Source organism: Lissotriton helveticus, chromosome 3_1 (genome assembly GCF_964261635.1).
Source record: "Lissotriton helveticus chromosome 3_1, aLisHel1.1, whole genome shotgun sequence".
Taxonomy (NCBI): Eukaryota; Metazoa; Chordata; class Amphibia; order Caudata; family Salamandridae; genus Lissotriton; species Lissotriton helveticus.
Window position 1 is genome coordinate 859,098,229 of NC_136061.1, and position 13,261 is coordinate 859,111,489.

The window sequence follows — 13,261 nt, forward strand, 5'->3', positions numbered from 1 at the left end:
GCCAATTTGTTGTGGGCTCCTTAGGAGTATTTTGACAATAAATATCTACTAAAGTAATATCCTATTGTGTACCATGTCCCTTCTGACGATGTAGGCATGTGTGTGTGTGTGTGTGTGAGACAGGTACAAGTGTAACACGTCATAGCAACACGTTGTAATGTGCATAGCATATGACTTACTAAATATGTGTCTATATTTGTGAATAGACATTCAAAATGAAGTCAAACTAGTCGGACAAAGTATAATTCAGCAAAGTTATTTATGTAGGAACACAAACAAACTGTCCGTTTGGAAGGGAGAAAGGAAAACAAATGATGATCTTAATGCAGAAGGAGAAGGGAACTTGGATTTGGGTGGGGCAAAACAAATATAATACGTCAGGTAGCGTCATGGGAACCAGTCTATACACAAGGGGAAAAAGAAATCTTCGTCCAAAACAATGTCTCAGTCCAACAGTCAAGTGTCTTTCTGGTCATCCTCCAGGATCACAATGTCTATATCCTCAGGGTCGGACACATCCACACGGCTGGCTGATGCAGGAACAGGCACCACACGGGAACGTGACACACGAGGAGTATGGGGGGAAACAGTGTGGGGCAACGGACAGGGGGACACATTGACGGTGGTATGGGAAGGCACTTAGGAGATGAAAGACGTAATGGCTGTGTTCAGGGACTGGACTTGGGTGCCGAGGTTGTCCATAGATCGGACTAGGTCGGTGTTCAGGGACTGGACTTGGGTGCCGAGGTTGTCCATAGATTGGACTAGGTGCGCTTGCATCGAGCGTATCTCCAGACACACCTGTAGCAAGATGCGAGCAGGCATGTCAGGTTGACCCTCGACCATCCAACTCAAGTCCCCTGGCACAGCCACAGGAGGAACAGCACCGGCACTGGGGGGGAAACAGAAGGGATGTGGTGCCTCAGGTCCGAAGCGGACGGGTTCGGCTTGGCGGCTACGAGGAGGGGGACAGGTATCAGGAGATTGAGCTGGAGCCCCCGATGGCATGGGGGACTCTAAAGGTAGGGAGGGGCAGATGGCAGGCCCAGATTGAACGTTGGCCTGCCCCGGGGACACCTCTTTGTGACCCACTGGTGATGTATGTGTGGGTGAGTGGCTATCCCCCACATCATGGTCCGAGGTGTCCGGTCCTTCACCCCCCTTCAATGTCCACAGCCTCCACCCAGGACATAGTACCAGTGTCTTGTTCTTCTTCATCCCGGGTGGGTGAAACCCCCTGGCCTGCAGATATTGAGGGCCCCTCCTCCTCCTCCTCCTCCTCCTCTCCTTCATCGCTGGTGGAAAGAGGGTATACCCGGCGCCGAACTGATGGTCTTCTTCTCCGGACTTGTTCCTGCGGATCTCCTGTCTCACCAACCGTGCCTGCAGAAGTGTAAGCAAAATCCTGATGTGGTGGTTGTTCCACGCATGACGCTACACATACATAGAATAGCCTAGGTCCGATTTTGTTTGCCTCTGATCACACTGTACAGTTATCAGGATCCGATTTACAACTTCTGGCGCATCTCCGCTAATCAGCAGAGGTGTGTCTGATGAGTTGCAACGCATCAGCCCACCCGTGCGTCACCCCTGATGGACCGCATGAACAAAGCGGCACACCGTGGCGCTTGGGTGGGCAGATGTGTGATGCATCCCCGGTGGAATAGCCGGGCTTTGCTGGAGTGGCGTGTCAAGTCCAATTAACTCAGAGAGTTAATTGGAGATTTTTCTGCTCTACAGATGACCCAGCTCGTTTTACTTCCTACACATACTAAAGGACACCTGTTAGATCCGGTGTTCAGCAACTGTCCTAATCTGAAGGCATATCCACCAATAGCTCCCCCCTGGACAGACCACTCTTTAATTCCCCTAGTATGGGAGACCCGTAAAACTCCGGCTCTAACACCTGTAGTGCGGGAAGCACGCAACTGGTCAAAACTCCCGCTGGACCAATGGACACATGAGCTTGAAATCTCAATTCCATCAATTGATCAGGATCCGTCGTCAGCTAATGATACATTCAATAAATGGATAAAGAATTCTCTTAATGCCATTCTAGGAAAACTGCCTTAAAACGATCTAGGATCTCCGCTCCCTTGTACTCGGCTGAGCTCCGGGAGAAAAAATGCCAATGTAAAAGACTTGACAGGAAATGGCGTTTGGGGTATGTTGAGTTGGACAAAACTATTTATAGAGAAGCTATCAGAGCTTATAAAAATGACATAAGGACTGCCCAATCTTTATAGTATACACATAAAATCTCTGAAGCCGGCTCCAACTCCAAAGAGATCTATCAGATCGTGAAAAGCCTCACTAAGCTTCCACCACTGCCATTAACTGACCACAATTCACAGTCCCGGTGTGAGGATCTGGCTGAATTTTTTTTCCAGAAAATTGATCACATATATTCCTCATTTCCGGCCACCGACCTGATCACTCTAGGGGATTTATCTCTTTCTCCTTTACAGGAAGTTAGGCACAATTGTTCGCCTTCACTAGACGAATTTCCCTCGTTGAGTCCTGAACTACTCACCTCTCTAATGATGCAGGTGAAATCAGGTTCACCCAGTGATCCTGTTCCTCCCCGTATCTTGGTCGCCGTCACCCATACCATCCTCCCCACCATACTAAAAGTACTTAACTCCTCAATTTCCACAAGAGCCGTTCCACTGGCGTTAAAAAACCTAATCTGAACACCAATAATTTTAATAATTTTCGCCCGATCTCCTTGCTTCCCTGGGCTGGTAAAATCTTAGAGAAGTATATAAATGGCCTACTAACATCCTTTCTGGAGAGCAACCAGCTGCTTGACCCTTCACAGACGGGTTTCCGACCCAAACATGGGACGGAGACCGCTCTGTTGGCGGTCACGGAGGAATCCAGAAAAATCTTAGATCGAGGAGGATCGGTGGCAGTCATCCTCCTCGATCTGAGCGCTGCATTTGATACTGTAATTCATGGGACCCTCCTGCAGCGTCTCTTGGATCTTGGAATATCTGGCAGAGCCCTGGAATGGTTCAAATCTTAATTGAGCAACAGAGCCTTCCAGGTATATGAAGACAATGCCATCTCCTCCAGCAAACCTCTGGGCTGTGGAGTCCCTCAGGGCTCATCGTTGAGCCCAACGTTATTTAACGTTTATATGAGACCGCTGGCTGAGATCGTCTGCCCATATAGGATTCAGATCATTACCTATGCGGACGATACTCAGCTGGTGGTCTCTCTGGCCCAAGAGTGTGGCTCCTCAGCTGGGGTGGACCTAGCAGGCTGTTTGGAGAGAGTCAAAACTGGATGACCAAGTCTTGTCTCAAACTCAATGGAGACAAGACTGAGCTCATGTTACTGGGCCGGCTTGCTCCAGCCTCCATTGATTCGATCTGGCCACCCTGTCTGGGCCCACCACCGGCACCTAAGGATACCATCAAGAGCCTCGGAATCTGGCTAGATAGGTCTTTGACATTTGATTATCAAGCAACCAGACTTTCTGCCATCTGCTTTGGCCTTATTAGAATGATTAGAAAGATCCTTCCACTGCTACCCTTTGAGGCAAAACAGACTGTGATTCAGGGCCTAATACAATCCCGTCTGGACTTCGGGAATGCCCTGTATTTAGGAGCACCTGATTTTACCCTGCGCAAATTGCAAATAATTCAAAATTGTGCCGCCAGGACATTATTGCAAATACCTCGCAGGTCATCTGTTAAATCTGGGCTAAAAAGCCTACACTGGCTCCCCGTTGGGGAGAGAATTAGTTTTAAGTCCCTCTGTCTCGCTCATCAATCATTCTGGGCCACTGGTCCAGCAATTAACCTCTCCCTAATCATCCCGTACCACCCTGGCAGACAGTTGCGCTCAACCCATGCCACTTTGGCCACAGTACCCAAAATAAAGAGAATTAGAGCGGGAGGCCGCTCTTTCTCCTTTCATTTTTTTTTAAGTTTTGGGAAGCCTCATTTTATTGTGCAGCGCTTCTTACTTGGTTGGTGCTTAAGCAAGGCCATTAATAAGCAGAAACGCTATTTTAAAACGCGATTTTACATTATTTTCGTTTTTTTGACTAAAGTGTGTAATATAGTTTAATTGAATCTGTACCTTACCTGGACCATTGCCCACACACCAGCATTGCAATTGTGCCCTCACCGCTCTTTTAGCGGGTCAAGTTGATCGGTGGATCCTCGGGTAGCCGCCATCTTGGGTGTAGTTGGAGAGGTCTGCCTGTAACATCACGCTGAGCACTCTAGTGCTCAGATGGCCAGCTCAGGTGAGACCTATTTAAACCTACCATGCAAACGCGCAGCAGGCGCGCCCGACACGCGCCGGAGTCGAGCCAGAGTCCAGCCCGTCTGCGCCCGTCCGCACTGAGGACGGGCTGGACGCTGGACCCCCTCGTCATTTTTCACAGGTAACTTGTAGTTATACCTTCCGGGAGTTATTTGCTCTCAAACCATCTTTTTTGCCCTGTCATCATAGATTCTCTCCGGAGGGTATATTACACTCCTCAATGTGTCACACCTGCAAATCGGCTCTTTTGCGAGCAGCTACCAGGGAGAGTAGATCTCAGAACCCGTCGATGCTATCTTCCAGAAAGGGTTTTTTGGTTAATGCTAGGTCTCTCGTGAAAAATAACATCGCCTTTCACGAGTTTGTGTCTTATAGACAACCCGACTGGATGTTTGTTACTGAAACGTGGGCCTCTGAATCGTCGGGCCATGATTTACTACTGGCCATCCCTGAGGGTTTTAAATTGTTGAGGCAGGATAGACCTAAACGTAGAGGGGAGGCTAGCTGTGCTATGCAATGCAAAGCCTCTCTGCCTTGTACAATAAAAGCTCTGTCTGAGGCCTCGGATCCTTTTGAGGCACTGTATTTTTCCATTCTATGTGCTCCTTCGGTCTCCTTTACTGGCATTCTTATTTACAGACCACCTGGCCCGAGAGCCAGTTTCAGTAGTGATCTTCTGAGGATTATTGAACCTTACTTTGGCAAACCCCATTTTACCATATTGGGGGACCTGAATTTCCATTTGGATAATTTGGGGGACACTGACACCGCGATGCTGATGGACTCACTTGGAGCCTGTGAGTGTACCCAACTGGTGAATAGTCCCACCCATCGGGCGGGTAACATCTTAGATGGTGTGTTCTCCAACGATCCCAGACTCTCAGCTGGACTTCCAGTGCCTTTAGTGTGGTCAGATCACTTGGCGGTACCTCTTGAGCTGGTTTCTGGCTCGGTGGAGCTGCATGCTCGGAATGCCTCTACTAGAGGCCCAAAAAGGAGCTACAAGAATATTACTAACGAAGCCCTTGCTCCATATATAAAGAACAGCAAGCTCTCTCTTATGAGTGAAGCTGACGAGGCAACCCAAGAGCTTGCTCACTCCATCGCCAATGCTGTTGACGAATTAGCCCCTGCATCTTTTCGTTACTCAGCTCGGCTTAAACCTTCTGCCCCCTGGTAAACAGAGCCGTTAAGACTTTTGAGACAGAGCTGTAGAAGACAGGAGAGAAGATGGAGCAAGGCGTGGGACCCCATAGAAAGAGACGCACATAAGCGCCTGTTGAGAGAATATAAGGCCAGGGTAATCAAGGAAAAACAGGAATTCTTCTCAATCCTCACTACCTCCCTTACTTCGTCTAGAGAACTTTTTAAAATCGTTGATTCTCTTTGTTCCCTCCAATTGCCGGATCCGGTTGTGGGCTCACAGGAGCTATGCAACAATATCTCCGAGTTTTTTCATAAAAAAATTGAGGATATATACGTTGCCTTGGAGACTCAGAGGGATTCCTTGGGGGACTCTTCCTCTCAAACCCTAGCTAAGATAGAGTCCTGGTCGAGAGACCCCGCCAAGATCCTCTCTTATTTTCCGCCGCTTTCCCTGGAGGGACTTGATCTCCTGTTGGATCGAATAAAGTCGGCCTCACCTTTGGACCCCTGTCCTCTGAAGACTCTGAAAGAGTGTAGGCACACTCTTCTGCCGCCTCTTCTTGAAGTAATGAATGGTGCCTTGGATCAAGGTATCTTCCCTTCGTTATGGAAGAAGGCCATAGTGAAGCCCCTTCTGAAGAAACCCACCCTGGACCCAGAACAGCTTAAGAATTGTAGGCCTATTTCCCTGTTGCCTGCCCCCGCAAAGATGCTCGAATCACACCTGAATTCACATCTATCGACATTTCTGGATTCCTCTGGGTTCCTAGATAGTTCCCAGCATGGATTCAGAAGGGCCCATAGTATGGAATCTGCACTTACTATGGTCGTGAATAACATCCGTCTGAAGGTGGATTCGGGCCAAACCACTGTGTTGGTATTACTTGACCTCACAGCAGCGTTTGATACCCTGTCTCCCTCTACGTTAACATCGCGTCTGAGGGAGGCAGGAATTGCGGGCTCGGCGCTGAGCCTTCTGCAGTCTTTTTTACATCAGAGAGAGCAGAGAGTCATGCTCGGAGAGTTCCTCTCCCCTGCCAAATCCTTGCAGTATGGGGTGCCACAGGGGTCGGCCTTGAGTCCGACCCTATTCAACATCTATGTGGCTCCCCTTGCGAGGTTAGTAAAATCGCAGGGGATGGAGGTCGTGTCATACGCCGATGACACCCAAATCATGGTGTCCCTGGCTCATTCTGTCACCACTTCCGCCGTCAACTTTAGGACTTGTATGCAGACAGTCTCGGACTGGATGATCCAAAATTCCCTAAAGTTGAATGGCGATAAAACAGAGATCCTGGTCTTTGGCAAGGACCAGGACATCTGGTCTAGTGAGTGGTGGCCTTCATCTTTGGGAACTTGTCCATCTCCCTCCCAATCGGCCAGAAATCTCGGCGTTATATTTGACACATCATTGTCCATGACTCTACAGGTCAATCGAACAGTGGCCACCTGCTGGGGAGTCACCAAGATTCTTAAAAGAATCTTGCACTATCTTTCTCCCCAAGCACGTAAGCAGACTGTGGTGGCACTAGTGGGTTCCAGGTTGGATTACTGCAACGCACTCTATGCAGACTCCAACAAGGGACTCATTCAGCGTCTTCAGGTTGTTCAGAACGCGGCCGCTCGATTTGTTCTAGCCCTACCTAAAGCATCCTCTGCTACAATGGCCAGAAAGAGCTTGCATTGGCTTCCTATACAACAGAGGATTTCTTTTAAGATCTTGTGTCTGCCCTTTAGAGCTCTCGCGACTGATTCTCCAAACCCCTTGGGTTCCCTGCTAACTCGCCATGTGCCCAGTAGAACCCTCAGATCATCGGAGAAGAATCTGTTGGTGGTTCCCCGTGTTAGGAAGGTTCGTTGGGGCAGCAGAGCATTTTCCATTGTTGCCCCCAGGCTGTGGAACTCACTGCCATTGGAGATTAAAGCCCTACCGTCCCTGTCCCTTTTTAAAAAAGCGCTCAAAACTTGGTTCTTTATCAAGGCCTACCAGTAATAGAGCTTATTTGCACCAGCTAGCTTCTTTTTGGTTAGGTGCCTTTGACGCCCATTGGGCTTAGTTGCGCTTTATAAATCTGTTTTCATTTCATTTAATTTCATTTCATTAATGTGGCCAAGATGTGGAATGCTCTCCCCCAATATTTAAGGTCCAATCCAGAACTCACCTCCTTTCGTAAGCAATTGAAAACATTTTTGTTTAATAAATAGGCTGGCTTACACGACTTTCATCTAAACTGTACTCCTCTGCTTCAGTTTCAGTGCTTGGACACCTCAGGGCAGCTACGTGCGCTTTACAAAAATCATTTCCATTTCATTTCATTTCATTTCAAGTGCGAACCCGCCCCCAGCAAGGCTTGGGGGTGCACGATCGCTAACATGCTGCGGCAATCCTTACACCTGCTTCAAGCAGGTGCGTAGATTTGACTCAGCTTGGCCCTAATAGTGACTGAGTGAAATCTTGTAGTTTCACTCAGCCACTTTTAGGATGCGATCCTGCACGTTGTAATAATCCAGCAGCATGGCGCTTTGTGTGCTCCGCCGCTGCGTCACTAAAGTGACCCAATGGCGGTGCAAAGAGGCGCAAGTGCCTTGTTGATCTGCCCATCAGTCCTTATGGACTTAATGGTGGTTGGGAGCACACTGCCTCACAGTCCCAGCACAGTTTGCCCCTTTGCATCCGGGTAAATGCTGTTTACAGTACTAACTAACTCCTGAATCATCTGTGTTTGCTGGGAATGCTGCCAAGTACCTCTCAGGTCACAGTAACACTCACAGGCACACAGCAAACCCAGATGATTTACTTTGCTCTCTGAAACTGCTGCTCTCTACTGATGAAGCGCTCATTCCAGGAACACGTGTTTAGAGATATACAGCAAAGTCAGCAGCAAATTTGGTGTATGACTCCAGATTATTCCAAAGTAAGTTTGAACTGTGTACTGCATTTACCAGGATGCAAAGGGACAAACCGTGCTGGGACTGTGAGGCAGTGTGCTCCCAACCCCCATTCTGTCCATGCACTTACATTACATGTATGCACACTGTCATATACTGATTTGAGTTTGACATGGACATCTCATGTGTATTATTGTGGCTTGCGCAACTGCATTATCCAAACCTCAACCTTGGTATTGTTGTGATCTGTGTGTTGTGCCACTGCTGCATGTGCCAGTTCAACTACAAGTCCACCAGAGGAGAACATGAAGAGTCCAGATATAATAGATATTGGCCATTGATATGGATTTGCAGCTATTTAACGTCTGGACAAGTGTCATCTGCTTTGTAGCATTGTATGGGACAAGACAAATGTGGGTCACACATCCACGTGGGGTCTGGAGTATTCCTCTAGCTACATTGTGTGTCTAGCCTTTTGATGTCCCCACACATCTTCGGACAATCCAGTGCCACATTGTGGCTTACTTGACTTGCAAGGTAGTGCAGTACACCGCTGAACAGTGGTGGGCAGTTGTGACAGCTACCTGTACATGTAAAATGTCATACAGGCCACTGAGGGTGAGACGTCTGTCAGTGGACACACCTTGCAAACCTATGAAAACTTGTGAGTTATGCAAAGATCTCAAAATCTGTCTTGACTCCAAGGCACATGATGATCTGTCTCAATTGGAACACAACTCTACAGGTGCAATGCTAATCACAACATCCAATCCCCTATGGCCTGCCATGTGCAGACTGGACAGTCTCTGTACCATCGCTCATCCAATGCACACATCCGTTATGATTGACTTGGTTCAATTGTAGTGGTGCTGGCAGAGCAGAATTCAATATGGATGCATGAGTGTGGCTTATTTACCCAGTTGTCATGAGAAAACTACAACTCCCAAAATGCACTCTGGCTTGTATAGTCCATATGCCACAGTGTGCCTCCTGAAACTTGGTGACTGCTGCTTGGACATGGAATTGGCTAATGGAGGCATGGGACACACAATGGTACAGCACTGTTTCACTCACATTATACTCCCAGACTCAAATTGCATATGATGCACTTACTAGGTCCATGCTGCTCGTGCTCCTCCAGCTGAGCATGGAGGGTCGGCAAGCTGCTCGCAGGACCCTCCTGTACAGTGGTGAGAGGTGAGGATGATGTACATGGTGCTGGGAGGACAGGCCAGCCAGCTCCGTAGCCTTGTGACGGGCCCACCGCTTCAGGTCCTCCCAGCGCTTGCGGCACGCCCTAGCCCTCCTGGTGGCCACTCCCACTGCACTGCAGCGCTCAGCGATGTTGGCCCATAGCCTGACCCGAGCTGCAGTGCTCAGCTGGTGCTCAGGGTCCCCATATAGCTGAGGGAATTTCTCCAGCACCCCCTCCACCAAGATGTCCAATTCCCTGTCTGAGAAAGGGGGGGCTCTCTCCTCATAGTCCTCAGCCATTATGGGGAAATAGGTCAGATAAGAGCAGCAGGATGCCTGAGGATCTGATCAGTGATAGAGGATGACTCAGAATGACCACAAAATGGCTGCCAACTACTTCCTGTGATGTATTTCCTGTCTCCCACTTCATGTATTACCTTGCCTGTATGAAATGATGTGTTCTAGTTTATTTTCGTAATTTACGGCCCGAAATCGTAGTTTCCGGTTCCGGGGCGTCGTTTACGTGCACGCGCATTACGATGCGACACTGGAAATTACGATTTTGCGCCGTAACTTCCGAAAATGACCCGGAACACATTATATCATACAGGAAATGTTATACAGGTAGTGGGAGACAGGAAATACATCACAGGAAGTATTTTGCAGCCATTTTGTATTCATCCTGGGCCATCCACATTCAGTAAACAAATCCACTGCCATCCTGTTGTTCTGATGTAGGGGAAAGTGAAATGACAATGCAGGTGTGATTCATGAATATGTATCAAAAGGGGGAACAGATCATTTCATGTCCTTTATGCACTGACAGGGGGTAGGGGGCTGACAACATCCATCCCACTTTCCTATTCTCATACTTTGCATTATGGGACATGTAGTTCATATTGAGTACTCAGTATCAGAGTTGAATGAAGTGTTATGTAACATTGTTGTGGAGAAGTGTGGATATGTCAGATACATATGGGGGCAGCTATACGAGCCCTGTGTGCCCCAATTGCGCCACAGTAGCGTAACTTTAGTGGCGCAGCAGTGCTACGCCACCTCCATGCTGTGGGGTATCTTCAACGTGACGCATCTGTGAAATGTGTCATATTGTAAGGCCCTGCACCGCAGTTGTGCGTTCCTGCACAGGGGGGGGCGTTCCAGCACACAAACGCCTCTGAACAGTGGCAGCGTGAAATGTACAAAATTACACTCATTTTCATGGCCATGCTGCGTCACAACCCTGCGCCTGCTTCAAGGAGGCCTAAGAATTGATGCAGCATGTTAGGCATCGGCTCGCCGCTTGCCTTGCCGGAGCTGTGTTGTGCTTGCGACCCAACTCCAGTGGTGCTTCACCTTTATGACAGCATATGCTTCACGCTTCTGTCTATACTTGGCCCACAGCGCACGGCTTTGTAAATGCGGCACATCCATGACGGCGCAACGGATGTCTGCTGTGAGGCACAATTACTGGGGCATCCCTGCTGATATGCAGAGATGCAACTCTTATTGTAAATCTGACCCATGGTGCATGATTCTCCCATGACATCATCACTCACATTCTGGGCCCATCATTTGTGGGGGAGTAAATTCTGTAGTGGTCCTAGGCCTGAGTATGCAACCTTTAATGATTTGGTGACCCACCCTTATGAGGTCCAGGTATGTCTCTCAGGACATGTATTGTTTGTCATCAGCGTGAATAGTTTGTTTAAGGGATGTCCACTACGCTGCTCGCTGACATGGGCACATGACCTGAGGCACAATCCACCTTTTGACTTCTGTCAGCAGCTGTGATTTGCATGTAGTTAGTGTGGTTTACAAAGTCGTCTCAGGGTGGGATTTATGGACACTGTTGTGTCTGTCCACATTTCATCATTGACAACAGACAGCAAACCACGTGTTGTCCGTGACACTACAGGTTGCTCATGCAAAATACTTGGCAACGAGCTGATCACGGACTTGCATGCCCTGACGTCGGTCATGTGCAATAGCCCGGTCGTCCACATTCAGAGCTAGTCGAGGTTCGAGAGGCATGTGTAAGCTATGCATTAGAGCAATGTTATGCAAAACAGAACAGGCTAGTTTGATCTTGCACACGACTACTGGGGAGTACAGAAGCACACCCCCTGTACGGTCGAGACATCTGAATCGCGACTTCAACAGACCAAAAGTACGCTCGATGATGGCTAGAGTATGTATGTGTGCCCTATTGTACCTACGCTGAGGTACAGTGTTAGCACGCCTGTAAGGGGTGAGGAGATGTGGAGAGAGTGCATACCCAGCGTCGCCTGAGGAGGGAAGAAAGGGCAGTTGTTAACATTTCACTCTTTGACTTTCACAGAACATGATCTATACGTTCATACATGCAGTGTCTGTTGGGCCATGTTTCTTATTGTACAATCGTTACTATTGGGGGGCATTCAGACATTTCAATGACGCATATCACTCATTTTCAGTGCTTGGTACTTACCCAGTAGCCACATGTTACCAAATTCTCCAGCAGCTATACGCCGAGCAAGAGGTGACATGCGGAATATGAAGCTGTCATGTGTACTGCCTGGGAACACTGCATGCACATTGATGAACCTTCCACTGGCATCACAGACTGCTTGAACATTGATGGAATACCATCTGTGTCTGTTGCAGAAGATGTGTGCAATGTGGCGGGGTGACTGAAGGGCCACATGAGTGCAATCAATTGCACCCAGCACACGTGGGAATTGTGCAAGGAGATAAAAATCTCTTGCTGCCCTTTGTCTCATGGCCAGTGTATATGGCATTTGGATGTAGTTGGGGGCTCTATCAGTGATGCATCTCAGTAGCTGATGCAGGCACCGCGAGTGGCTCGCCTGGGAAATGCCCACATGGTCACTGGTGACCCTTTGGAAGGACCCAGTAGCAAAGAAGTGGAGGGCAGAAAGGATCTTGAGGTATGCTGGTATTGCATGTGAGCAGCAGGTCACAGAGTCAAGTTCCTGCTCCCACTCACAGACCATATCCAAGATGACTCCAGGTGGGAAACGGTACCTGGCCCTTACATCCTGGCTGGACATTCCAAATAGGTTGATCCTCTGCCTGTAGATCCTCTCTGCTCTCCTCCTCCTCCTCAAGTAGTTTTGCCACATGGCAAGGGGTAGTGCTACAAACACGTTCAGTGACATCCTGAAAAGGGTTTGTTTGTGTCTGCTCTGCATTCATACATGCTGCAGGGCTGGGATTAAAGAAAAACCAAAGGTGGTGATGGACGGAGCGTTGAAATACAAACACTCACCCCCAGTCAACTGATCTGGGTTTAATCTATCACCGTTCTTTAGCTCACTCCGCCACCCCAGTTCAGACATGGCTATATGCAAATCAGTCTGACCCTGTGCCTCATGGGAACAGTCCAGCCCGAACTGCCAAGCCATGTCTTCCCTGGACCGGAATCAAGCTTCCCAGGACCGGTTTCTGGCATTACAGCCGTCTTCAGCCGGGCTTGCTTGACTCCAGTGGCAAAGTGAGCAAGGGACTCACGTCTGAGCATACCCTGCCAACTTAGGGAGAACAAAGAAAAACCAAAGGTGGTGATGGACGGAGCGTTGACAATACAAACACTCACTCCCAGTCAACTGATCTGTGTTTGATCCATCACCGTTCTTTAGCTCACTCCGCCACCCCAGTTCAGACATGGCCATATGCAAATCAGTCTGACCCTGTGCCTCATGGGAACTGTCCAGCCCGAACTGCCAAGCCATGACTTCCCTGGACCGGAATC